The 26,450-nt window shown below is 41.1% G+C and overlaps 1 protein-coding gene across 8 annotated transcripts in view; it reads right to left on the reverse strand.

Moving 5' to 3' along the window:
* STOX2 (storkhead box 2) overlaps positions 1 to 26,450 on the reverse strand; it is a 227,520-nt gene that overhangs the window by 136,228 nt on the left and 64,842 nt on the right. For 3 of the 8 annotated variants that reach the window (XM_081268918.1, XM_081268917.1, XM_081268915.1), the window contains exon 2: positions 620 to 716. The exons of the other annotated variants lie outside the window; for them this stretch is intronic. The gene's annotated coding sequence lies outside the window, so the exon portion shown is untranslated. The remainder of the gene's footprint in view (positions 1 to 619; positions 717 to 26,450) is intronic. 8 annotated transcript variants of the gene reach the window in all.

Genomic DNA, 26,450 nt, shown 5'->3' on the forward strand with positions numbered 1-26,450 from the left:
CTTGTCCCCTACTCTCCTACCATTAAGCTACATACTGAACCTTTTTTAATTTTCTAATATTAAGAAAGTGTCTCACTAAGGTTGCTGAGGCTGGCCTCAAAATTGTGATCCTCCTGTCTCCAGCCTCTCAAGTCACTAACACTCACACTGCACAGCTAAAGAAACTGAGGCACAGAATGACATTTCCAAGGTTATATAGCTAGTGAGCAGCACAAAGTGGTCTAGGACCTAGGCCTCTGACTTTCCATTCAGTGCTATTTGCACTGTGTCCTTCTGTCACTTTTCCCTAGCCCTCATTTCCACGTCTCTCCATTCATCTCAAGATCCGTCATTCTTCTTCACTTTTTCCCCCATTCTATTCCCATCCCACAAGCATCCTCTGAAGCCGGACATATGGTTTGCACCAGTCTCTCCCTCAACTAGTCAGCAGCAAATCAACTACACCACTTGGGACTTCTGAAACCACACTCCAGATTTCTCCTGGAAGATGACATATGCAATGGCCCATTGAGAAATGTCGAAAGGAGGCGCACGACACAAGGGAGTCAACCTCGCAGTGACGGAGGCTGTAGTCAAGGTGTATCTCACCTTAACTTGTGGCTGCACAAAGCTCACTAACCTTAGTTGACATTAGAGGAGAAAATTACAGTCAATACTCTGTATCAGCGGGTTCCCAATCTCAGATCAAAAATATTCAATTGCAGATTGAAGATATGCTGGAAAACAAATAATAATAATAATTGCATCTTTAAACATGTAGAGACTCTTTTTGTCATTATTCCCTAAAAATACAATACAACCACTATTTACATAGCATTTACATTGTATTAGGAAATATAAGGAATGTAGAAATAATTTAAAGTGTACAGGAGCTAGGTGTGTAGTGTTCCCCTGTAATCCCAGTGGCTCAGGAGGCTGAAGCAGGAAGATCATAAGTTCAAAGCCAGCCTCAACAACTTAGTGAGGTCCTGTCTCTAAATAAAATACAGAAAAAAAAAGGGGTTGCTGAGGATGTGGCAAAGTGGTTAAGTGCCTCTGAGTTCAATCCCTGGTACCAAAAAATAAAATAAACGGAGAATGTGTGTAGGTTATCTGCAAATACTTTTGTCATTTTACAAGTCTCCCCCAGCCCCGCCACCCCAGTACTGGAGATTGAACACAAGGATGCTCTACCACTAAGCTACCTATCCAGCCTTTTTAAAATTTTCTAATATTAAGGAAGTGTCTTGCTAGGTTGCTGAGGCTGGTCTCAAAATCATTGGCTTCCTGCCTCCAGCCTCCCAAGTTGCTGGGATAACAGGTGTGTGCCACCCCACCTGGCACTGTTATTTTACATAAGTGATTTGAACATCCTCACATTTTGGTATCCGTGGGTTTGTGGAACCACTCCCCTGTGGACATCAAGGGACGGCTGTAGTAACCATCTGCCCCTGTCCCCATACATTCTGAACTCATGCCGGATGTGCAAGTACTTGAGAAGCCACCCACCGAGGAATTCTGTGGTTTCCTCCACGGTGATGCTACCATAGTACCATTGGGAGCTTCTGGGGAGTTTTTGTTCTGTTGGGGGCAAAAAAATCCACATTCAATACATTGTCTGAGAGTAGGAAGGTATGTGAGTAGTTGTGCACAGGGTCCATGGGGGTGGGGAAGAATGAGAAAGTGCGACCCCAGGAGGTCCCTTGGCACAGCATGGATGGCAGGAAGCTTCCTGAGGTCATTATAGTGTAGCTAATATACACCAACCCCTCCACCCCACACACAGGTCTTCCCTTTCAACATTCAAATAATGACACCTGTAACTTGGGAGAGTTTCATGGCACTTTATCTGTTTTGGAAACAGACTGTGAGCACACTAAGTTGATGTATAGAGCCAAGTCCTTTTGCTGCTGCAGATATCTTTTTTTTTTTTTAAATGACAGACACCATTGTGCAGATTTCATCATCCTACACACACACACACACACACACACACACACACACACACACAAATCTACCAATGAGTAAAGAACAATTTCGGAGAAGAAAGCTTTCACTGTAATTCTTTGAAAAAAACAAAACAGAGAAACAGCTAACCCCCCTAGTGCTGGCCTTTGTGCTCCTAATCTCAATACAAAGGTTAGGATTAAAATCATTGGCATTCAAGTAGCCCCAAAGTTTCTGCTTTGAAAGCCTAATGATGACAATAGCTAAAATCTTTGGCAACTTTTGAGAAGGCAGAGTCCTTCAAAATCCTTTGAAATGTTAAATACTAAACTGAACAGGTCGTTACTGAGGAAAATTTTTGCTAAAAGGTGCACAATGAAGCATGCTTTTTAAATTCACACTCATTCCCTTTCCTTTCAACACTGCGAAGGCCTGTATGTTCCCAATTTACTATTGTCTGCAATTCTAATTCAAAATCAAAATCAGGAACCAACTTCCTGGATTAAATGCAGAAACAACTGTTAAAACAGGATAATTGGTCCTTATGAAGTGACAAATATTTCTGATTTTGTGGCTGCTCTCACTTCTTAGTGGGCAAATCCCCACTACTGAAGACCTAAGAAATAGCTATTCCCCCAAACAATCAAAAAATAAAACCACAGACTTGAAACAGCTGTCTGAGGCCTGCGTTGTAGTCATTCTCATTCTTGGAAATTTTACAAATGGCACCTTTACCAGGCAGGTTCACTGAATCTAAAAAAAAATTTAAAAAAAATGTCCCCAGCAAGGCCAAACCCTGGCAAAGTTTGGCAAAGGAAGTTTGTACTGGACAACTCTTCCAGGATTCAGCTCTCCTGGATGCAAATCACAGTTCTTTCCCCTCTGAGCAAGTGGCCTTGGAATGTTACTTAAGCTTTCTGCAAATTGGTTTTTTATTCTAAAAAAATTCGAGTGATAATTCAAAATACCGCCATCAGGGCTTCAGAAAAATTATGTGAAAGTGTGACATCTGGTAGGTGCTTAAAATTCTTAATAATTTAATGACCCTTTATCCTCAGGCAGAGGCTCAAAGCCTCCAGGACTCCTGCCCTGCAATGCAGAGAACGGAAAAGTATATTGCAACAAAAGTCACAGACTTGATTTTCTGCCTTCATCAAAATTGATCTTCATGTATTCTGACCCATTTGTCCTTTTGTTCAGCGAATTAATCTGAAGAGTGGATTCACACTAACACAGCAGCAGGTATTTAAGTTGTCCCTCATTCTAAAAAATTTTAGCAGGATCTTTCCTGAAATGTGTGGGATCTTGTTAAAATGCACATTGTTCAGGTCCAGTCAGGGGACTGAGAGACTTTTCATTCTCTAAAGCTCACACAAGATGCTGATGTGCTGGTCCACGGACCACACCTTGAGTAGGAGGTTCTAGATCAGGAGGTTACAAGAATCAGAAACTCACAAAACTTTTAACTCAAAGAGAACACAGAGATGGTTTTGATCCAAAGACAGAAAACTGGTCGGCTTACCACATGTAAGTGGGTTTTTTTGTTGGTTTGTTTTTGTTCATTTGTTTTTTGGGTCCTCAAAACTGTGTTTACAAAATTGGGCAAGTTGTACAGATATCATAACATGGAACTTTTTTTTTTTTTTTCCTGAACGGCAATGAAGGCTGAAGCTAAATAGTGGCCTTATAGATGGGGACATATTCTCCAAGACCCTCCCCAATATATGCTCTGTGTTCCTCCCCAGCAAAAAAGCTAACAGCCAATGACTATGTACCATGGTGCGTACATTACTGTCAAGTGTTCTCAAACTAGAAATATATTTCTCAATTCCCATGTCACAGTGGAACTCAGAAGGACACATGTCCCAAGAAACAGTAGAAGAGAAGGTCCAGGAAGCCCATTTCACTGGTTTACATTATCTATCCAGCAATACCTGGTCCACGCCACTCATTCTGCAGACAAGAAAGCAAGGGGACCCAGTGACAATGTGACCAGGCTCAGACAACAGGGCAGGTAGGTAGACAGAACAGAAGGTTCTGGGTCCCTGACTGCACATTGACAATCACAAACAAGTGGGCCTTTTCAGCATCTTTCAAATCACTTGGAGTTGGCAGCCTCTCCCCCTATCCAAGTGTAACATGACTGACTACTTTGATTTTTAAAAATCTCTTTCTGGTATTGCTTTATTTCTGATCATTAATACTATAAACAAAGAATACCAAGAAGTCTACTAGTTATCCCTTTTACTGGTCACAGCCAACCCAGTTGTGGAGCCAAAACTGGCATTTTCCCCAAAGGAAACTAAGCCCAGGCTTCCCAGGCCTGCTGCTCACTGTTGAAGGCTGTCACGCACAGCCTCCACAGGACGCTTGGGAGGCTGCCAAGAGCTTGGGGCCTTGCCAAGATGCGGGTAATGCACCAGCCCACCTGGGAGTCTCCCCTTCAAGTTCAAGCGATGGGTAATAGCCTCTGTCAAAGAACCGTGTGTTTCAGAGACAGGGTTCAGGTGTCCCCAAGAAACAGAAAATGGGTCATCAAGAGATCTATACCTCTTGGGGAACTTATGGGGTTCAAGGTGAACCTTGCCAAAATGTTCCTAAGCTAAAGTCAGGCCTCTGCGTCAACAGTATCTAAGGTGTTCATGTAAGACTAAAATTAGCAAAACTCCATGCTTCTCAAGAGCCAGGTTTTAAGTTCACACTGCTGTTTATCCCTATTTTGATGAAACACAACCCAACACAAAATTTCTCAGAGGGCTTTGCAAACAGGGCACCAACCACTGAGGCATGACGGGGTGGGTCAAAGGGCTGCAGGAGCTGGACAAGCCTCTGACACCTGCTCAGAGGACTGAGAGCCCCCCAGGTACCAGAGCCCCATAGTATGCTGACACAGGCTGTTTCCTCCAAAGGGAGCCTTGGCCTGGGACCAGTGCACAGTTGTCTACAAAAAGTCATTCTGCCTCTGGGACAGTGTTCTCAAGAAGGAGGAGAAAACAGAACCATTATGGCCTCTTTCCACCTGCCCCATCCTCTAAAACCTTGGACATGATATTTACAACTACATAAGACCGAAGCCTAGAAGAAGTGGGGGGAAGAGAGAGAAAAAAGGGAAGGAGTCACCTTGTTGTTTAAGAGAGTAAAAGTTAGAAGAATTGGTGCTCAGTTTCTCCACAAACGCCAGTCACCTCTAGCCCCTAGTCATAGGCTTTGCTGGTGACCACTTAGGTAGAATGTTGGCCAGTGAGAGAGGCAACAGAGAGCCACTAAGTCTGAGGAAAGTGAAGAATAGGAGCTATTCAAAATTATCTGACTTTACTCTTGAGAAAGTACAGAAACCAATGATATCCCAAGACATGCAAATTTAATTTTAACTGTAAAATTATGTTATAGAGAGAGATAGACATATTTCTGCAAATATATGTGAACAGTTCTACAAATCAAGAACAATACTATCAGAAAGAATTCTATACAACAACTAAAAATACTTTTTAAATAGTCAACAAAGTTCATTAATTATCTTTAGTACTCCTAAGACACTCTGAGCTTTGTAGGAGTCAACCAAAGAGTGAAGCAGCTTAAAAATTATTCTATAAATCTAAGCTCTGACCACATGACTGTCTGCCTTCTGTGAGAAGCAGTAAATACCAAAAGACTTTTTTTTAAATTCAGTTTTGACTTCAGGGAGGCTGAGAATACTCCAGCATATCCAAAGAAAACTGACTTTAAGAGGGATCATTTTACCAAGGCATGGAGCCTTTTCCACAATGTCACTGATAAGAAAACATCCCAAATGCAGCTCCAAATGTGGGCTGGGCACATTGTCTTAGTCCATTTTCTGCTGCTATAACAGAAGACAGGATCCTCTGCTCATCCATGCTTTCACTTTCTACAGTTTCAATCAACTGTGTTCTGAAAATATTAAATGAAAAATTCCAGAAATAATAATATGTAAGTTTTACATTGTGCATTGTTATGAGAAATATGATGAAATCTCTCGCTTTATCATTCTCTCTTGCCTGGGATATGAATCATTCCTTTGTCCAGTGTATGCACACTGTATATGCTACCCACTCATTAGTCACTTAATAGACATCCCAGTTATCAGATCAACCATTGCAGTATTGCAGAACTTGTGTGCAAGAAAGAAGGCTCATAGTAGCTTAATGCAACATCTTGAGGTTTACATCATTCACCTCACTTCATTTAATCATGTAGGCAACACATTATCACACATCATCACAAGAAGGACAATTACAGTACGATAAGATGTTCCAAGAGTCCTTTTGTTATAGTATATTGTTATAACCATCCTATTTTATTGTTACGATTAACATCTTACCAGTCCTTATTTGTAAATTCAACTTTGTTATAGAAATGCATATATATAAGGAAAAAAAACATAGTAAATACAGGCTTTGGTACTATCTGTGGTTTCAGACATTCTCTGGAGATCTTGAAATGTATGTCGGAAAAAGGGGTAACTACAACACCTGAGACAGGATAATTTATGAAGAACAGATTTATTTTACTTAAGGTCCTGGAGTCTAGGAATTCCAAAACCATGGTGCTGTTATCTGGCCAGGGCCTTCATCTATATCATCCAAGGGCAGAGGCAGAGGCAAGAAAAGAAAGAGATACTGACTGACGGACAGACAGAAAAGGCCAAACTCCTTTTATAGAAGCCCACTATCTTGATAATGACATGAATCCATTCATGAGGGTAGACTTTTCATGGATCTCTTAATAATCACACTTCTTAATACCTTCACCATGGCAAATAAAACTTCAGCCTCGGTTGAGGAGATGCTATCCAAACCACATCCATGATGTTTTTTTCTTTTTCCCCCTCGAGGTCTCTTAAATGTGTTCCTTTACATCTTCTAGGAGACTGGTACAACCACAACTGAGTCCAAATACCCCTTCTCTTAAACAGACAGAATGACTGTCCACTCATTTGCTTCATGAGAGCCACAGCAAAACTATCCCAGATACCTAATCATATGGGAGAAGGAGTGGGCTCTTAAAGAGTTCCTCAGAGAGCAAGTGGCTGAGCTTCAGCTGGAGGGGACAGAAAGTCTGGAGAGAAGTTCAATTTGAGATGTCATTTTAAACTCACTACAGAGCCCTGAAGTTACACTCCTAGGAAAACAGCACCACTTACCTGTCCTTTGGCCCTGGAGGTTCTGTTTGTACAACCAAAACACTGTCTCACTGTGGAGCTTCCCTGAGCAATTTTTAGAAGAAGCACAAATAAAAATGATGATGAAACTAATTACCTACCTGATTTAAATAGCTTTCTCCCAAAGAACTCCAAGCATGTTCACATACATCATCTTACTTATTCTTTCAACACTCCTGTGACATGGTAAAGAGTGAAACCATTACTCCCACAGCATCTATAAAAACAATCCCAAAGCCCATTGTCCCAGGAGAGAGGATACATGCTGTATGTGCCACTAGCACAGTCACCTAAATGTTGTCAAGGCCATCCTCAATGCCCTTTCAAAACCCAGAAAGGAACCCCCAAAATATCAACCATTCACGGACATTTTCATTTGTGGAAAATACCAAAAAAAAAAAATCTATAGACATCTGAAGATCTCAACAGAATGAAACACACAGGGAGAAGACTTCATATTAAAATAAAGAGACCTGCTTCTGAAAAATAAGTAACACTGGAGAATGTGGGAAGTGACACTCGCAGCTTATACACAAATCTCCGAACGTGACTATGTGAAAGTGTTCTGTCTTATCATTGATTCCATGGACTTGATGGGTTTTTTTAACTTTCACTGAAAAGCAAACAGCAGAATCACAAAGAGCACTCACTAATCTCATTATAGCAGATCTGAATTCCTAAGTGTCAGATACACAGATATTGTAGGGTGAGAAAACACAGGATTAAAAAAATAATTATAAGCAGATGGTCAATAAGTTACGAGCACCAGAGTCATCAATTGATGTGGGTTTATCTTGTTTATTGACTCAGTTATTGGCACAAAGCGGTACACTTACCCTAGCAACAGCTCTAGGGTCTGCTTCTTAGGTTGCAACATACGCAGCTTCTAATTTTAAAAACCACATTCTGTAAGAAGTCTTCTGGTTATCAGTGTTAAAGAGGCTATTTCAAGTCTCTGACACAGTCTTTGTCTTTCTACCTAATATTTAGAAATCGTAAAACACACTTGTGATTTAAGTGCATACAAAGTGAGTACACCTTTTCAGGAATCTATCTGTAACTTTCTTTAGAGTCTATGTGAATATATAAGTTATGAGAAACAGGTCTTTCCAAATGGCTCTGCTTGGTGCCATTCTGACATGATACCAGTTACGGTGTATCCGGTGATGGGGTTTTGGTTGGTTGGTTGGTTGGTTGGTTGGTTTTCATACTGTTACACCTCATATTAAATTATTACATTTTTCATCCTTACAAAAGTAACTAACATAAGGCCCACAATCTTTCTATTATAAACCCATATTTCTGTAGTGAATTATAGCTGCACTTTTTTTTCTTGTATTGAATGTTTCATAAGAAGAGCTCATGGTCTGTCAGAGAAATTTTCCAAACTATAACTTATTACATAAGGAATTCATTTTTCCCCCTAAAAAAGAAACTGGGCCTGAGGTGGTAGTTACAAGGCAGAATAATCACAAGCAGATGTAAAAATACTTACACAAAGTAGAAAAAAATAATAATAAAATAAACTTCATATGTTTTACTCCTTTAAAAAAAAATGTCAGATATAGCCAGCAGTAAGTTGGCCTCTGATTGTCATTAATTGCCATTATTATGTGCTGCTGATGGCTCCTAATGGCACTATTTTTCTGAACAATGGTTTCATGTTATTTTTCTGGCACAAAAGCCTGCTCACAAACACCAAAATGTTCTCATACCAAAACTAAAGTGACTAAGAGATAAAAGTAATTAGTATAATTTTACTCACTGGCCTTAGTACTGAAAGCAGATCAGGATACATGCCTTTCAAGGTTCAAAACCTTTTTTCAAGTTTAGCAAGATTTAAAAACAGAACACGAGATGCCTATCAAAGGCACTAAAAAAAAATGGCAAGCCTTCCAAAGGGTGGCCAAGAAGAAGACAAAGAATTCTTATTCCCTGAAGATATTTCACAATAGATAAAGAGACAAAGATAAAGACACTAAGATTTTGAGGAGGCAAAAAAAGTGGATAAATTCTGGGAATACCCTGAGCAGCAGATCTGACCTTGAAGCATGAATACTCTTCAAGACCATTCTTGAGTGGCACCCTCCAATATCCAGAAGGAATGGTGTCCACCCACCAGAGTAATCCTCACTGTGTTCCCATATCAGTTAAAACAGATTAGAAAATCAAAGAAATTAAAAGCTCATAATTATTTTAGGCAGACCTCAGGTAAGCCACTGTAGTCAGTTATCTGCATGATTTCTAGGTTTCTTAAGTGTAACCTTCAGGATGGAATCACAGATTCAAGATTTCATGCAAGAACATTTTTACATTCAGTAAATTCCATGGATGAGGGCTTACAAAACCAAGAAAAGAAATTCCTCTTTTTTTAAAAAAAAAAAAAAGTACACTTTTCATATTTTTAAGAATATCATGTAATCAATAAACAGGATTCTATTAATTAACATTTCCACATTCAATATAGTAACAACGAAATACTTAGCACACTGTTATGTACATTCATAACTACAACTTTGAAAGATAAAGATGAAAGGCTATAAGAATCATTCAAAGAAAGTTCTAAATATGAAGAGGTTGTATTACTAAAATATATTTTATTCTCAGTCTTTGTAATGGTTTCAGTGAGTGTCTCCCAAAGGCGCATGTACTAAATGCTTGATCACCAGCCTGTGGCATGATTGAGAGGTGGTGGAAGCTTTAGGAAGTGGGATCCAGCGGTAGGAAGTTAGGTCAGTTGGGGTGGAAGGGTTGCCACTGAAGGGAATACTGGGCCCTGGCCCCTCTATGCATGTCTGTCTGTCTGTCTGTCTGTGTGTCTCCCTCTCCTTCTCTCTTCCCCTCTCTGCTCCCCTGGAGGTGAGCAGCTCCTCCACCACACACGTTCTCCCTGCTGTTCTGTGTCATCACAGGCCCAAAGCAACAAGCTGAAACTGAGCCAACAGAAATTTCCCCTCCTTCTAGGTTAATTTTCTCAGGTATTCTGTTAGAGTGACAGAATGCTGATGAACACAGTCTTACAAATCAAATATATACAGAGGTCCTCTTCTACTTAAAATTTATAAACCACAACCAATTATAGAATGCATTGTCCCAAGAAATAATATTATAAATTTTTAATTCCTATCATAGTCCAAAGTACGAAAAGCCAATGTAATCTGAAATGTGGGTGAAATTACTTCAAGTACAAGACTCTTAATATACAACTAATAGTAAAAATAATTAAAAATAATAACTGGGTATGGTGGCACATGCCTGTAATCCCAGTGGCTCAGGAGGCTGAGGCAGGAGAATCACAAGCCAGCCTCAGCACCTTAGCAAGGACCTAAGCAACTTAGGGAGACCTTGTCTCAAAATAAAAAGGAGTGGGGATGTGGCTCAGTAGTTAAATGCACCTGGGTTCAATCTCTGGTACAAAAATAATAATAATAATAATATTAATGATAGCCATGTAACCTGTAGTTGATGAATAGAAAGAAATGGTATTAGAGTTTGACAATGCTTTTAAGGATGAAAACAGTCATTTACTCATAGATTAACTCATATAATTATGGGTTAATAAGAGACTCACATATACTGTTAAAGTATCATGCAAGTGTCCAAGACAAAGCCATTGTAATCATCCTACAGCTATATTACTTAGTACTAGTAGACTGTATAACAGCATTATAGTTTGGAGATGCTAGTGTGAGAATATCACAGCTGTATCAGAAATTAAATAGGCTTTGGTGGTTAGTTAAAAATTTAGGAAATGGGATCAGTTTCTTCACTGTCTGCATCAATTTTTTTCCAAGGGATCATCATTTCTGGTATGTTCCAGATCAGCTCATAAACAAATCTCAGGAAAGATCCTCATGACTGGCTGTCAGAAGCCCATTCCTTGGTCCTGCTACAACGAAGGTTGCAATTAATACAAACCATTTCCAGGATTTTGTTAATTGACTTTTAAACAGTTTGTCATTATTTTCAAGAGTATAGGAACTTCCAAAGAAATGATACCTGAAATAGTCACTGATTATTTCCACTTACACAACTGTATAATGTAACAAGCTAGTTCATAAATTTCACAAAAGTAAACCTAGTCTAGCTTTTACCCAAGTAGTCACAAAATTTAGAATTAGTGAAGTCAAATTTAATAAAGGTAAATTCTGAGTTGACCAGCTAATAGTGTGAAAAATGACTGTTCTAAGTATTCTGACAGGCCTAATTTCACCTTTATTGATGTAATCTAAGGAATGAAAACATAAATTTCTTATTTTCAAAGCTGTGTGATCATGTGTTATATAGATATATTAATACAAGTTACTTCCAATGGTGGAAATATAAGTCAGCAAGTTGAAAAAGTGATACATTATAACTTATAACCTTTCATGGAGTTCTTACTGCTACAGGAAGAAAGAGCTCAGGAATATCATAAAAATGGGGTTTTTTTGTACCCATCACTATATATGCACCACTGATACAGATTCTGAGTGGAATCTGAATAGCTTTCCGTGATAGTCAGTTTATAGCCCCCTCTGACAACTCTGACAGCATTATTAAGGAGTGGTTTGTGGTTTCTTGTCTATTTTCTTTCCTCTTCATGGCAAAACAGTGTTGTAAGATACACAGCTTGTTCATCATGTACACTAAAAACAGCTTACATCCTACAGTAGTGGGGTGCTTTAATTTCACTAACCAGAACCCTCACACAGCAAATAAATACGTAATCAATGTTTATTTGGTTGTTTAAGCTTACAGAAAATAAATCTCCCAGAGCTACATCCTCACGTCTTATGGTAAGGACAAACACCAAAGCCAAATAAATCTAGGAAATCCTCAAAACAATAGATAAACCAGGAAAGCTCAAGGGCATCTCCACCCAACATTATATTAAAGACATATTTTCATGGGTAGACAGGAACAGGGGGAAAAAATGGGCAGCAGAGGTTACTCTTTTTGCTTTTTAATAAAAGAGCTTAGTCTTAACAAAAGGGCTTACTCTTCATACATAAAAAATTTCAGTTAAGCCAGGCTCCTTATTTCCACTCACTTGAGGTTGTGCTGTGAGCAGTTGTTACCACGCTTCCTAGATTCCGTAAGATCTTGGATTCCATAAGGTGATGATTAATTTGAATTGTCAACTTGATTGTATTAAGAGATGGCAATGATTAAGAGGCTTCTGGGTATGTCAATGAGGGTATGTCTAGGAATGATTGGCATGTGGGACACCCAACTGAAGTGAAGACCCTCCCTAAGTGTGGGCAGCACCATCCAATAGGATGATGCCTTGGATGGAATAAAAGTTGAAAGAACAAGGAAGCATGGACTCACTTTGCTGCATTCAAGAGGAAAATTGGGCCTCTGATTCCTTTTCAGCAGTCAGTATCTCTATACCACAACGCCCTCCACTTTATTTAGCACTTCCTCATTTCCCCAAGCTTTTCAAGTACACCTGAGCAAACCTTACCTAAGCAGATTGTGCTGCCTCACCAGCAGGTTTCACATCCTGAGTAAGATCCACATCTTCCATCACCCAGCTCAGAAACAGAAATGATGCAAAGAAATGATCCCCTATTGTTATGGAGGAGGATTGCTATGGAGGAGGAGGAGGAGGAAGAGGAGGAGGAGGAGGAAGAGGAGGAGGAGGAAGAGGAGGAGGAGGAGGAAGAGGAGGAGGAGGAGGAGGAGGAGTCATCACTAGCCTTTGTTAGCAAATTGGTTTCTGTGATTTTTTGACCCCATGTCTAAATGTTCTCCTAACATTTCCCTCAGATGACACTGAGAAGCTTCTACATTCAGGGCAATTACAGACGTGCTGAGCAAGCGTCCAGATCCTAGATTAGCATACACTGCAAGGTATAGGTTGACACAACATATAAATTTGCTTCCCTAGCCTGCAAATTTCACACTACATGAATAAAAAGCTGAAGGAGTTCTGACCCTCCCAGGTAATCAGCTCCTCCTCCTACAGCCCTAGCTCCCAGTGGCGGGTGTGTGTGTGTGTGTGTGTGTGTGTGTGTGTGTGTGTGTGTGTCTACTGTAACACTTGGAACTTTGAGATGGGCTGCATCCCTGTCTGCTTCCCCCTGTGGCACTGCAAGATGCCTCTGAAGAAAAGCTGAGCCCAGCCTAGAATCAGGACCAGAAAAGGGGCCCAATGAATATGGAGAAACTAAAAGTGATGGCTACAAACCAAGAATCATCGATAAGGGAGAAGAGCTGGTGTGGGAAAGAGATTCTGAGTTTCTTAAAAGGACACCTTCTCATGATGAAAAAGGAGAGGTCAATGCTGGTCTTTGGTCCCTTGTCCTACCAGAAAGCAGTATCTTGACTGGAGGGTGGATACTGCTCTAAATGATGACTTCTTCTATGCTTTTACAGATGATGAACTGCTCAAGAAAAAAACAAGACTTAGCACTCACTGAAAGCTCATCTGGACTCCTTTCCTTCACTAGCCTTGTCCCAGAAATGGCAGTGGACCACTGCACCATCCTGTCCTTCTGTTCTTGGGCTCTTGTCTTATAAGTTTTAACCTTTTACCCCCTCTCTTCCTAGGCTGTATTTTTTGAAATCTCTGTTTAACCCTTCAGTACACAGTCTCAATGAGTTTTAGAGGTAATCTGGGACTCTGGAAGTCAATCAGAATTTCAATGAAATATACTAAAGTGCTGTCATCAAACAAAAGTGAAGATTTAGAGAAAAACTACGTTCTCCACACTTGAGGCACAGCCACTTGAAAAATGTATGCATGGCGAACACATAGCCACCTTGATCTACTCTGGAACTTATGAAGTTGTTATCAGCAGTTCTAGAGCTGAAACATAGTAATCAAAAGTTTGGCCGCTGATCTCTTGACATGTAAGACAGAGCCTACTCAAGGAGGGGAAAAGGGAACTATAACCAGGTGCAGTATTGCATGCCTGTAATTCCATTGACTCTGGAGACTGAGGCAGGAGGATTTCCAGTTTTGAAGCCAGCCTTTGAAACTTAGCAAGACCCTGTCTCATAATGAAAATATAAAAAGGGCAAGGGATGTGGGTTCAGTTTCCAGCAACAGGAAGGGAAGGGGAAAGAATTATAAACAAAAAAGAGCCTTTTTTTTTCTCTAATTTGTATCACAGTACCAAACATGAGGGCAAATTTCTTCAACTTTTAGTTGTGTTGATTTACAAAATGAAATACCCTCTTTGTCGCATATATTAAGACCTATATTCCCTACTCCATCTCTTTCATGATCTAATATCTTACACCTTCTAAAGTGAGCACAGAGTTTAAGTCTATTAAATCAGCAGTGAAAACAAGTTTAATTACAAATGTTAAACTGTTAAACTGAAAACTGTCTCTGTACATGGGTAATAAAATTTGGCCCAAAGTGACCTCTCTACATAGTGAACTATCACCTGGCTTGATGTGTAAACAAATTGTGCCCTAATCTAAGTGCATGTCTTAGTAACCAAGCAACTGAGTCTCAGCCAATCACAGCAAGTAAGCTTCTCTCCCAATCACAGGCTGCTGATGGATCAGACCCCACCCCTGTAAGACAAATGCCAGCTGTAGCCAATCAGGCTACTTCTGTATGTCACCTTCTTTTTCTCTGGTTATAAATATAATCCATACACGTGGTGAGGTATAGCATTCTGAAACATCTTTGTTCTAGAATGGTGCCCAGCTCTGGAACCTCTTACTCAAGTAAACCATGTAAAATTTAGTTGATCTCAGATTTTCTTTTTACACAACCTAACTGGCAATCCAACAATATATACTTCAAAAATTTCTACTACTGAAAACCAGAAGGCCCAAGTGATGAAATTTTTCCCACATGCTTAAATTTTACTCTATTCCTAGACTTTTAAAAGAATAATAGAAGAAACGTTAATGTAAAACTTAGCAAGAGCAATAAGAAGAGGGTCTCAGAGAAGATTAAAAATGCCACACAACAAAACATGTCCTTTTCCATGAAAATGATGTATTAGATTCTCATATCCTTTCTGTACAGTAGCACGTCACAATCAACAATGAGAGACCAAAGGGAAATCATACAGATCAAATATTCAATTTAGAATGGGAATGACAACCTGATTTAAAAGTCAGAACTACTCCAATAGTATGCCATGAAGCATAATGATCACTGGTAAAACTTGAGGCGATGTCAAGGTGTTGAGTTTAAGTTAAATTTGATTCACAACAAAACTAAAAACTGAAGAAAATGCAAACCCCTCTTAACCTTTATTCCTTCTGTTAGTGATGATTATGCTTGTGCTAACAGGAAACAGTGATAAAATTCCAAACGGTAGTAATTTATAATCTGGGGGGAAAACATAATTCTATGAAAATGACATGCCAGTAAGAAAGGTAGGAAAAAATAACAAGAATACAAGCTGAATCTTATCTGAAGGTTATATTTCTTTGCGAGTCCCCTCTGCCCCTGCTTTTCCTAGTTCCACACCTTCCAGCAAAGTTCTAAGACTTGGTCATCCTAAAAGGAACCAGCCCAGATTCTGAACTCTGCCAGAAATATTTAAAACTCTTTCTTTTCCACTGTTTTGTGTTAGCATCAAGGAACTTAAATGCTGAAATCATTTTTTACATGGAGACTCATGAAGTGAGTAACTTATATAAGACCATCCGACTCATCTAAACCAATGCTAACATTGAAACGCCTTTGTGACCTTCAAGCCACTCCACATGTACAACCACCTCCTAAAAAGCAAGCCTGCCTTGCAGATTTTTAATATCGTTTGTATTTTCCACAAGAACTTCTAGAAAGGAAAGGGGTAAACTTAGTAGGAAATGCATGATTCCTATCTAGCACATTAAAGTATAGAATTTTTTTCTTTTAGAAAAATGGCATGGATAACATTTTTCTACATGCAGCAAATGCAAAAATTACCTGAGAAAAAGTAATATAATGGAGTGTGTGTGTGCACTGCAAACCTAGGGCACCTGGATTCCAATCTCAGGTGTACCTTTCCTGGTACTATTGAGCATCCCTAATCTAAAAATCCAAAATCCAAAATGCTCCAACTTTTCGCCAGCTCAGAGACCACCCAACCGCACCCCCGCAGAGAGACCACCCAACCACACTGCAGATTCCCATCTACCAGCATGTGTCTCCACCCAGATTGCCTCCATTTGGGACACTGCAGCCACTGCCATAGACCTTCCCATGTGGTACCCTCCACCACGGGACAACAGACAGGGCCTGGAGGCAGCTGCCTGCTGCACTGCCACACCCCACAGCACTGCGTCACAGCACAGCCACCCAATGCCATCACAGGCCCGCCCTTCCATCCCCATCTCTGAAAGCAGTCGCCTCCATCTTGGGACACCGCTGCCGCCATCTTGGGTTACCTGTGCTGCCACCTCTGCCATCTTTAGTTGGGGCAGCTTCCATCTTGGGACATTGAATGGGGCCTGAAAGCCCAATAGCAGGGTACCTACAGGTTTGATGCTACTACATGACTGCTTCTATCTAGTGACAACTAACAAGACCTGGAAGACCATCATCGATGTCCCTACAGGCCTGGTTTCACCAGGTGTGCTCATAGACACCATCTTGTTGCAGAGGCAAAATTCTCCAACATATGAAACTTGACAGCCATGACGACACAAGTGGCAAATCCCACATCTGACCTCATGTGACAATACACAGGTGCACCAAAAGTACTGCAGAAGATCATCTCCAGGCTGTATGATATGGTGTATATGAAACATGAACGGATGGATTTTCATGTTTAGACGTGAGCCCATGCCCAAGATGTCTCATTTGTATTTGCGAATATTCCAAAATCTGAAATCTGAAACACTTCTGGCCCCAAGCATTTCAGATAATGGATATCCAACTTGTACCACTCACTATTTCAGCTTCCAAACTGATTCCATGGTGATAATAAAATCAGGATCTACTTCCATGGATTACTAGGAGAATGAAATGAATTTTCATATGTCTGGCATAGAGTACAATTCCTAGAATACAGGAGATACTGCAAACTATTTTTATTAGTTGGGAGGCATTATATACATAAAGATACAGTGGGACTGGGATTGTAGCTCAGTAGTAGAGTACTTGCCTTGCATGTGGAAGGTACTGGGTTCGATCCTCAGCACCACATAAAAATAAAATAAAGGTATTTTGTCCATCCACAACTAAAAACATATTTAAAAAGAAGCAGTGTAAAATATATCTAGTAATTTTTTTTGTTAAAAAATGAAAGTCTGGGTTGGAGTTGTGCCTCAGCGGTAGAGTACTTGCCTAGCACGTGCGAGGTTCTGGGTTCGATCCTCAGCACCACATAAAAAATAAATAAATAAAATAAAGGTATTGTGTCCAACTACAACTAAAAAATAAATATTAAAAAAAATCAAAGTCTGGAAGTTCTAAAAATACAAATTGCTGAAGTTTTCAAAGGAACCCTAATAAAGGGCTTTGAAACTTTAAGCTGAAGAGCAATTAAAGAAAAAACAACAATGACATCAAGTAACAAACACCTCAGTGCCTGGGCCTCTGGCACTTGCACCACGCTGCTGATCTCATTAGGAGAACAGTGTAGAATATGCCCACCCTTTCCCTGTCTTCTTCATAAATCAGGCAAAATGCCTGATTAAAGCAGATGGCTCTTAAATCCAATGCCCTGAAGCTCTGAAGACTGCCCCTCCACCCGCCACCCCCTAACACTGGGAGAAACAGGATCTTCATGGTGTTGGGACAAGTTCTCTGTGGAAAACATTCTTTCCTCACTCCATAATAGGATACCTCGAGGCTCCAGTTAGAGAAATCTGGAGGGGAAAAAAAGCCACTTGGAAAATCAGCACTCACGTTTCCAGGCAAGTGAAGACCAGGCTCAGGGGTAGTTTATGTTCCTAAGATGAGCTGAGCATTTGTCCTGAGAGCATGCCCAGCTGTGGTCACAACAAGAGCTTAAGGCACCTGCGTTGTCTATTTCATAAGGAAGCGAAATGCACTTGGAAAGACAAGGGTCACCAGCACTGTCACCCACCAGTGAGGGGCCACGTCTCCTCTCCTCCTCCTGGCCAGGTCTGCTGGGAACACCCAGGAGCAATGGATCCTGGACAACCTCGGGTGAACCTTGCTTTTACTCATCTGTAGTCAACTCCTCTTCCGTTTTTCCTAGTGCATAAATTTACCCATCACTCAGCAGCTTAAAATTTTGCTTTAATGGCCTCTTGAGGCTCGCCTTGAACATGACCCCCAAGGAAAGTTCTTCTTTTGTCTCCACAGCTTCCCCACACAGCCGACACGTCAGGGTTTTCTTGGCCTCTGGTCTTCGCGCCAGCCATTTCTCTCCTCGGCTTGCAACCTCCTTTATCTCCTCTCCCCCTTTCAAGCTCCTAATTCCATCTTGTTCTTTTAGCCTAAATCACTGTCTTCTCTTTGGTGGGTCTTTCTTTACATCCTTTAAATTCCTTCTATCTACCTTCCCACAGCCCTCTGCGCCTTAAATTAGCCAGCTTCATTTCTCTATTTCTAGAACTGTCTTTGACACTGCTAGCATGGCCTTTTATTAAACTGCATTGTAATATTTATCTCCCCAAACAGACTGTAAGTTCATTTAGGGAAAATAAAAGTGCTTTTTATTCACAGAGCCTGTAAGTGCTTCATATGTTTGTTTGTGGCAATTGTTTTACAGCAATCGTTCATTCCTTTTCTGTATCCTCTGTCCCCCTGGTGGACTACAAGGTAGGTAAACTCACAATCTCGCCCACCACAGTCACTTTCAAACCTCATATCCAGGAAGAGAGAGATAAATCATCCATCTTCAAAATGAAATATCAAAGATCCTTTTCATTCAATGAAGTTTCCACTGTCTGCAAAGCTCAATTAGGGATCACCCATATGCATACGCACATATGTGCATACACACACACACACACACACACACACACACACATGCACGTACATGTTTTAGCTTCAAGGAGCAGAGACAGCATATATGTGATAAACCAAAAGGCAAAGTGTTCCTAGTACTAGCTAAAGGTGTGGAACAGGTAAGCCACTCTAAGAGGGGGATTGGGGTGGTCAGGAAAGTCTTCCAGGTGCACTGGGATTTGAAGAACTGTGGTCTTTTCATCCAAGTGCAGAGGAAAGAAATGCATACCAAGCTTGTTGGGAAAGAATGAGAAAAATATCATAAGAGGAGACTCATGGTGGGGAAGTGCAGAGTTTTTAGGAGGATTATAAAACAATCAGTTTTGCTAGGACAGATCTCCAAGAGGTAATTGGGACATGATGCTAGAGGAGTAGTTAAGGAAAACCCAGGTCAACAGACTTGGATCTGATCCTGGAACAGCATTAGCTAAAGTGAGATTTGCAGAACAACATTTCTACAAGTTGCTACAGGATGAGACAGGTGTTTACTAACTCTTCTATGCCCCTTCTGGATACCCATTAGAATCCTAAAGGCACTGAGAAGTCCTGCAGAAAAGACCCTGTTTACCTCTGTGTCTTCTCATATTTCTAAATGTTGTGTTTTGAAAACCTAATTGAAAAATGCAGAACTTCAGGCAATATGAATTATTAAAATAAAGCAACACTCACATTTTTAAAAGTGTAGACCCACAAAGTTAACCAAATGAAGACAACACACAGCTGGAGCCAGGAAATAGAGAAAAAAAAAGGTGTTTAGAGATGGGAAAATTCTGTGAGAAACAACAGAGTTGAAGTTAGCAGTGGATCAGGCAACTTCTGCACAAACTTCACCAGAGTTCAGTGGGGAGCACTGTGAGCATCTATCAAAAACATTTCCTGCAGGTTCCGATATTATTGTCCAAATCCCTCCGGTAAGAGCAAGAAAAAAAATTAAAAGAGGAGCCATCTGTATGGAAACAGGTATAGATGCCCACACGTGACCACAGGGGCTCTTTCCTACATAAATATATCTTTGTAGATAATAATCCAAATTCAAAGCCATGCATGATTTAGAACATTTATCTTTTAAACCGGATAAGACTGGCTCTTACTTTGAGATCGTAGGATCCAGAGGCATGAGCAAATCACCACACACTACTAATGGAAATACCGTGGGTTCAGAGGGCAAAGTAATTAACATTAGTGCTCAAAACAGAAGTGGGTTTATGATTTTCAACACTCTGAATCTCCATTCATCCCGGTTCTTCATTCTAAACATATGGAAGTACTTTACAAAAGTTGTTTCTAATCCTTTCACACAGAGAAAAGTTTCAGGCTCAGAAAATACTTGAACTCTTTCAAGAGACCATTTAATAAACACTATATAGCAGTGCTCTAGGCTGGTGCTTTCCAAATGGCATTTCCAGAACTTGAATTCCTTGAGATGTCAATGGATGTTGCTTATACAAGGGGATTCTATAACATGAAGTGAAAAATAACAAGGTTAAGATATATCTTCCCTGCAGAGTTTCTCAGAACCTTTCTAACATTTTACACTGAGACTCTCTGGGGTTGGTAAGGGGCACCATGTACCATGTTCATGTGTATTTGACCTGGGATTCCTTTTTTCATTAAGTAGTATATGTGATTAATTATATTAGTCCATTTTTTTTTCATTGCTATCATAAAATACCTGAGCAATTTGTGCAGGAAAGAGGTTTATTAAGCTCTCGGCTTTGGGAGGCTAAAGCCCAAACAGCATGGCAAGAGCCCCAACTATATCACATCATGGTGGAGGGCATCATGTCAGGAGCATGTGTTAAATGGAGAGATCACACAATAAGATAGTAAGTCAGGGAGTAGAGAGGGGCTAGTCATGCTCATTTATTAATAACTCACTCTCACAAGAACAACTAAGGTAATCCACCAAACCAGCAACTATCCTTCTGAGGGTAGCACCCTCAGTGACCTAAATACCTTGCACTAAGCCCCACCTCTTAAAGGTTCCAACTACCTCCCAACATCACCACACTGAGGACCAAGCTTCCAGCACATGAGTCCTTGGGGGAAAAAACCACATCCAAACCACAGCACTGATATTCTACAAATAACCTTTAGGAAGACACAAGACTACCTGTGCCCTGAAGAAGTTAATTGGTTTCTTAGGTAGGAGGATCAGAGCTGCTCCAAATCTCTGCTATGAACCAGAAAAGCTAACTAAATGTCTGCTTTGAGGATTGAGGATGGGGGGGCCCCAGGGGTGCTAAAAAAAGAGTTCTGCAGCAAGCTTAAGGTAGTTTCAACTGCCTCACCTCTAACAGGAAATAACCAGCCCTTTCTTGGAGACCCCACAGGGTGGTCAAGAGGATCAACTAAATCCTGTGTGCAAAAGGAAAACACGTTATCCAATATCCTGAGTAGGACCCTGTTGGAAGGAAGTGGAGAGGAGGCAATCTCACTTCTTCTCAATCTCCTCACAACTTTTTCTCACAGTGCTGACAGCAGTTGATCTCAAAACTCCATTTGTTCTCAAAGCCTATCCAAGCCGCCATGACAGAACCACGTTCTCACACCACCCTGGCCTTCGACCCATGCTTCAAACACAACCCCAGCTCATCCTCCCAGCGCGTCCCATTCCTCCTCCTCATGGGTTGCTTTGCACCCAGTCTTGCCTCTTCCTCAGAAGGGGTTTTGTTCACCAGCCTCCCAGAAGCACCCTCTTCCAGTGGCTGATCTCCATCCAGCAGCCACAACAACCAGCCTTATCTGATTTTAACTTATTCACATAGGTGGTTTTTGTCCAGCTCCTTGTAGAATGTAAGCTCCATGGAGACAAGAACCTGCCTACCTTGTCCACTGTGGTCTAGGGCCTGGAGTCTAGGAAACCCCACCTGTGAGTGTTACATGTTCAGGAACAATGGCTGCCTTTGGCAAGAAGGCAATGGAACTGTTGCTGCACATGGGGAGGGGAGAGGAGGCTTCCGTGGTACTGGTAATGTTTAGCTTTTACCTGGTTAGTGGTTACATGGGTGTGTGCACTTTGCAATCACTTATAGGAGATTAATCTGGGCTCTCTTTGGTGTTGAGTTCTGATTTAAAGTAAAATGGTTGCTGGTGAATTCATGCTTACATAATCAAAAATATAGAAATAATAATTATGACTATTTTTGAGCCCCCACCATGAGTCCTATATTCTGCCCAGCGTTTTATGTATGTCACCATGCTGTATCCTCAAAACACTCCTACAAGGACTCACCACGACCCATTTTACAGAGGAAGAAACTGAGGTCCTCAGAGAGAAGTACTTTGTTTGTGGTCACACAGCTGGTAAGCAAAACTGAGATCCCGAACCAGTTGGTTTGGCTCGTGTGTTTACTGAACTCTCCTTGAAGTCACTTCCAAAGTCAGAACTGCTGCTTGGGGGTTCTTGTGTTTCCCCATACCATTCTCCACCAATAGGCTGTCACGGGCTAGGAGTGGCTGAATGTCCTTGATCCTACATTTTCTTCCAGATCTACCAACACCACAGTGGTGGGGGCGCGGGTGATTGCCCCTTTGCATGGAACACACCAGCACTGCTCTGGTGCACATAAGTACAAGGGACGGAGAGGGCACTGTGTCTCAAGGAGGCAGGACTGAGGGTCTGCCATGGCCAAGGGTCGGTCCACTCTCACCTGGGAGGTCTCTGGACTCCTCAGGAGTGGGGGAAGCTCCCTCTGTAATCTAGGAGGTACTGTCTGCTCCTTAACTTGAAATCTGACCCGTTTCTGGTGTTTTTCTCCATTTCATTTGGAAACTTTGGAAGTTTCTAGTTAGGAGAGAGCTGGGGAGAAAGCTGTAGTGAGGAGAAAATATGCTTTGATTTTTTTTTCTCAAATAACTACTTGCATCGTTGGATTAGTGTACCATAACAACTGAAAAGGATTTGTTTCTCCAAACAGAGGGTCACCTTGGAGTGATTAGCATAGCTGCCAAAATATGATCCTTTGCAAACGACTAAGGGTGGCATTGACAAGTTTCTACAGGAAGACGTTTGGCAGGCAAGTACCCCGGGAAAGGCCCCGTCTCACTCCTGAGGAGATACGGGTGGAAATGAAATTGTTTGCTTTTCCTTCCATGTGTCTGACAGATTCCCCTGGTTTCTATAGGGTTTATTATGAAGGTGTCAGACCCTATCAGAAATTTGATGGCAGCCACCCATTATCAAATAAATAAAAAGAACACTCTTTTGTCCTACCTTTGAAGTTTCCTTAAGTTACTCTGAATAGCATCTCCCTCTGCCAAATTTCCTGTTTCTCGCATAATGAGATACTTTCTAATTAGCATATCACAAATATTCCTGGTCGTCGTAGTCTTCTTCTTCTTCTTCTTCTTCTTCTTTTTTTCACAAATCCTGATATATTTTTAAATGTTTTTTTAAAGCACTTCGGGATATTTTTACACTCTCATAAAGAGATAAAAGAATTAAAGCAATGCCAATTTCATTCTCCAATTTTTCCTTTCTGGATGGTTTTTTATTTTTTATTTTTCCTCCCTTTCTTTTCTGCTTTTCTCCTTTCCCCCTCCTTGTTCCCTCCCCTCTCCTTCTATCCCCACCCCTTTTCTTTCTTTGAAAGCAGCAGGCAGCCTGGAACATTGGAAAGGTCACAGGACTGAAAGCCAGAAGTCCTGGATTGGGGTTTTGGCTGAATCCCTAATTAACTGTGTCATTTTAGGCAAATTGCTTCACCTCTGAGGGCCTCTGGTTCCTTTTCTGTATACTGACGAGGGTGGACCAAACGGAAAGTCCTTCGAAGTTTAAAACACTCTACTTGTGAAACCTGAATAATTCCTTGTCTCTTTATTAAAAACTGGAACAAGTTTTCTCTTTGATTTAAAAACGTCTACCAATTTACATCCTAAGTAGGTACAGACTTCAGCAAAAAGGAATGTAATTTTTAAAGGGACACAAATATTGAACTGCAGAATCACATATTATCTTTAAAAACTGCAAAACACTCTCCCTAGGGAAGTACAGTTACGTTTTTACTAGTTTTAAAGTGTTGACAAATATATAAATGTGCCCTCAAGAGTGCTTCCCCCCTCCTCTCTCTGCCTTTAAATCAGTGAATAAAACTGACATGAACTAGTCCTAATACAAAGAAGACTTTGACAAGGAAAACGAAGTCCTAGATACAAAAAGGAAGCTTCACAGTCTTTGGTATACTAGGGGAAATAATCCAGCCAGTTCAATAAAATAATCTGGATTGTCCCAGTGACATGTGAATTTCACTAATTGAGTTCTATGATCACAATCACAAAAGTACAGCAATTTGTCATGGTTCTCATTACGAGCTACTGGGAAGCATAAGCCATTCTGGCCTGATGTGCCTCATCATTTAATTGGCCTAATCAAAAACGTCTGATGGGTGGAATGAGGAATTCCTGCGGGGGTCTCTCATTCCCCTTCCTTGCCATGGTCACACCAACAGTGACAATCTGGCTTCTGCTTTTAGCAGGCTGCCCACCATGCCAAGTTCTTTAGATTCTAGGTCTGGCTTCATCGAAGACCGCTTCCTCCTGTACCTCTGTGCACCCTGCTCACCTGGGTCTGCACTGCCCACTCTCACCTCCTTTCTCGTCACCAACTAAACTCCCTAAGTGCTCATCTCACTGCAATCTAAGCTCCTGAGCCATCCAGGATCAGAGCCTGTCCCTTGTTTGCTTCTCCAGCATCAGGACCCCGCCATATTGCATTGTCAGTAGGAGCCAGAGCTCAGAAGTCTGGTAGTGTCATGACCTGGCAATCTTGTGACATCCAATGACACCAAAGAGAGAAGGAGAATGAGCCAAGGAAGGAACGAGGTAGTGAGCAGGTGTTGGGGAATTCCAAGACTGTCTCTGCACATCCCCGAGGACCTACCTTCCTGAAAGATGTACAATACAAAATGTTAAAGTATGACAACTACCAAACTATGGTCCAAAGGATATAGCTCAGTGCAGATGAAGGAAGGAATACTTAAGACTGAGGAAATCAGAACACTAGTCCTATATAAAGGGACGGGGAGCCATAGAAAGTCACCTACATTTTATTTTTCAGAAGAGTAGCAAGAATAATCAAGTTTTGAAACTACCTAGCAGCTCTGTATACAATAGGTTGAAATGGCATGGAGATCAAGGGGCAAATTATTTCCAATTACTATGCAGCTATAAAAAGTCACTACAAATAATTATATTTATAGATGCAAAAAGGCAATCATATAGATTACATCCAAAAAAGGCTACAAAACAACATAGATTACATAATCACACTGTGTAAGTTTTTTTTTTGCATCTGTATGTATGAGAATATTTACATATATAGATACCACAGGGAAAAGTCTAGAAGAACAACTATCAAAGCATTAATAGGGATGCTATGTAATTAGTGAAATATTATTTTCCCCTTTCCCTCCTTACTCTCTTTCCTTCCTTCCTTTCTTCTTTTCTTCCTTCCTTTCTCTTTATTTATCTGGATTTTCCAATTTTTTTCGGCCATGAACATAAACTGCCTAGGTATTTTTTAATCTCCTCTGAATAAGTAAATAGCCCATTTATAAATATTAAATGGTGCAGGAATGAGGTGGTGAGGATTTGGCCGCAGGCAGTGGCGATGGGAATAGAAAGCAGGAAACACAGCTGAGAGCAATTACAGAGGAGGAGCTGGCAGAGGTGGGTGGCTGCCTGGCTGAGGAATTTAAGGGAAATCGAAAATGCAGCGAGAGTCCCATAGAAAGGCCGGTTACACAGCCACGAATGGGGCGGCAGGGAGAGCAGTGGCATGAAGGAAAACATCATCAATTTACTCCCTGGGCATGGTTTGTTGGAAGTGGTGACAGGTCATTGGAGAGACTGCAGTTTCAGTGAGAGGTTAGGGATCAAAGGGGCTGCCGATTCAGGAGCCAGATCAGGTGCCTCTCCATGGGTTCCCAGAGGAGCCTACAGTTCCCCCTAGAAGATGCCTTTCAGATTGAGCTTAAAGGACCCTGTCTCTTTCCCTTGCTAGACTGCAGACTCCAGAAGGCAGGGACCTCCTGTCCTGGTCATCCTTCCTGAACAGTACCTTTGCATAGCAGGCACTCTGTGAACGGGTGAGAAGTGAATTACTGAGTGCTCAGGATGATAGCTGAAGTAATGGGAGTGAATGAGTTTCATTATTTGAGGGAGAGAATACAGAGAGAAGTGGAATCGAACTTGGGAAATACTCCCAGTACTGTCAACAGCACAGATGCAAACGAGGACGACTTTCCAGAAAGTTCCCAGAAAGCGCAGAAGGGGTGTTAAAATACAGAAAAGGACACCAACAGCAACCACTGTGGCCGAGAGCTAGGGGAGGCAGGGCTGGGAAAAAGAAGTCCATTAATTATAAGGTTGCCCATGACTCAGGGGAGAACAATTTCAGAAGAGTGGAAAGGATACCAGCTTGATTGTTGGAGGTAAGAGAAAAGAAAAGAAAAGGAATGAAACTGGAACTGTGTT

Source organism: Spermophilus citellus, assembly GCF_964194105.1.
Source record: "Spermophilus citellus genome assembly, chromosome: 16".
In the NCBI taxonomy this organism is placed as follows: domain Eukaryota; kingdom Metazoa; phylum Chordata; class Mammalia; order Rodentia; family Sciuridae; genus Spermophilus; species Spermophilus citellus.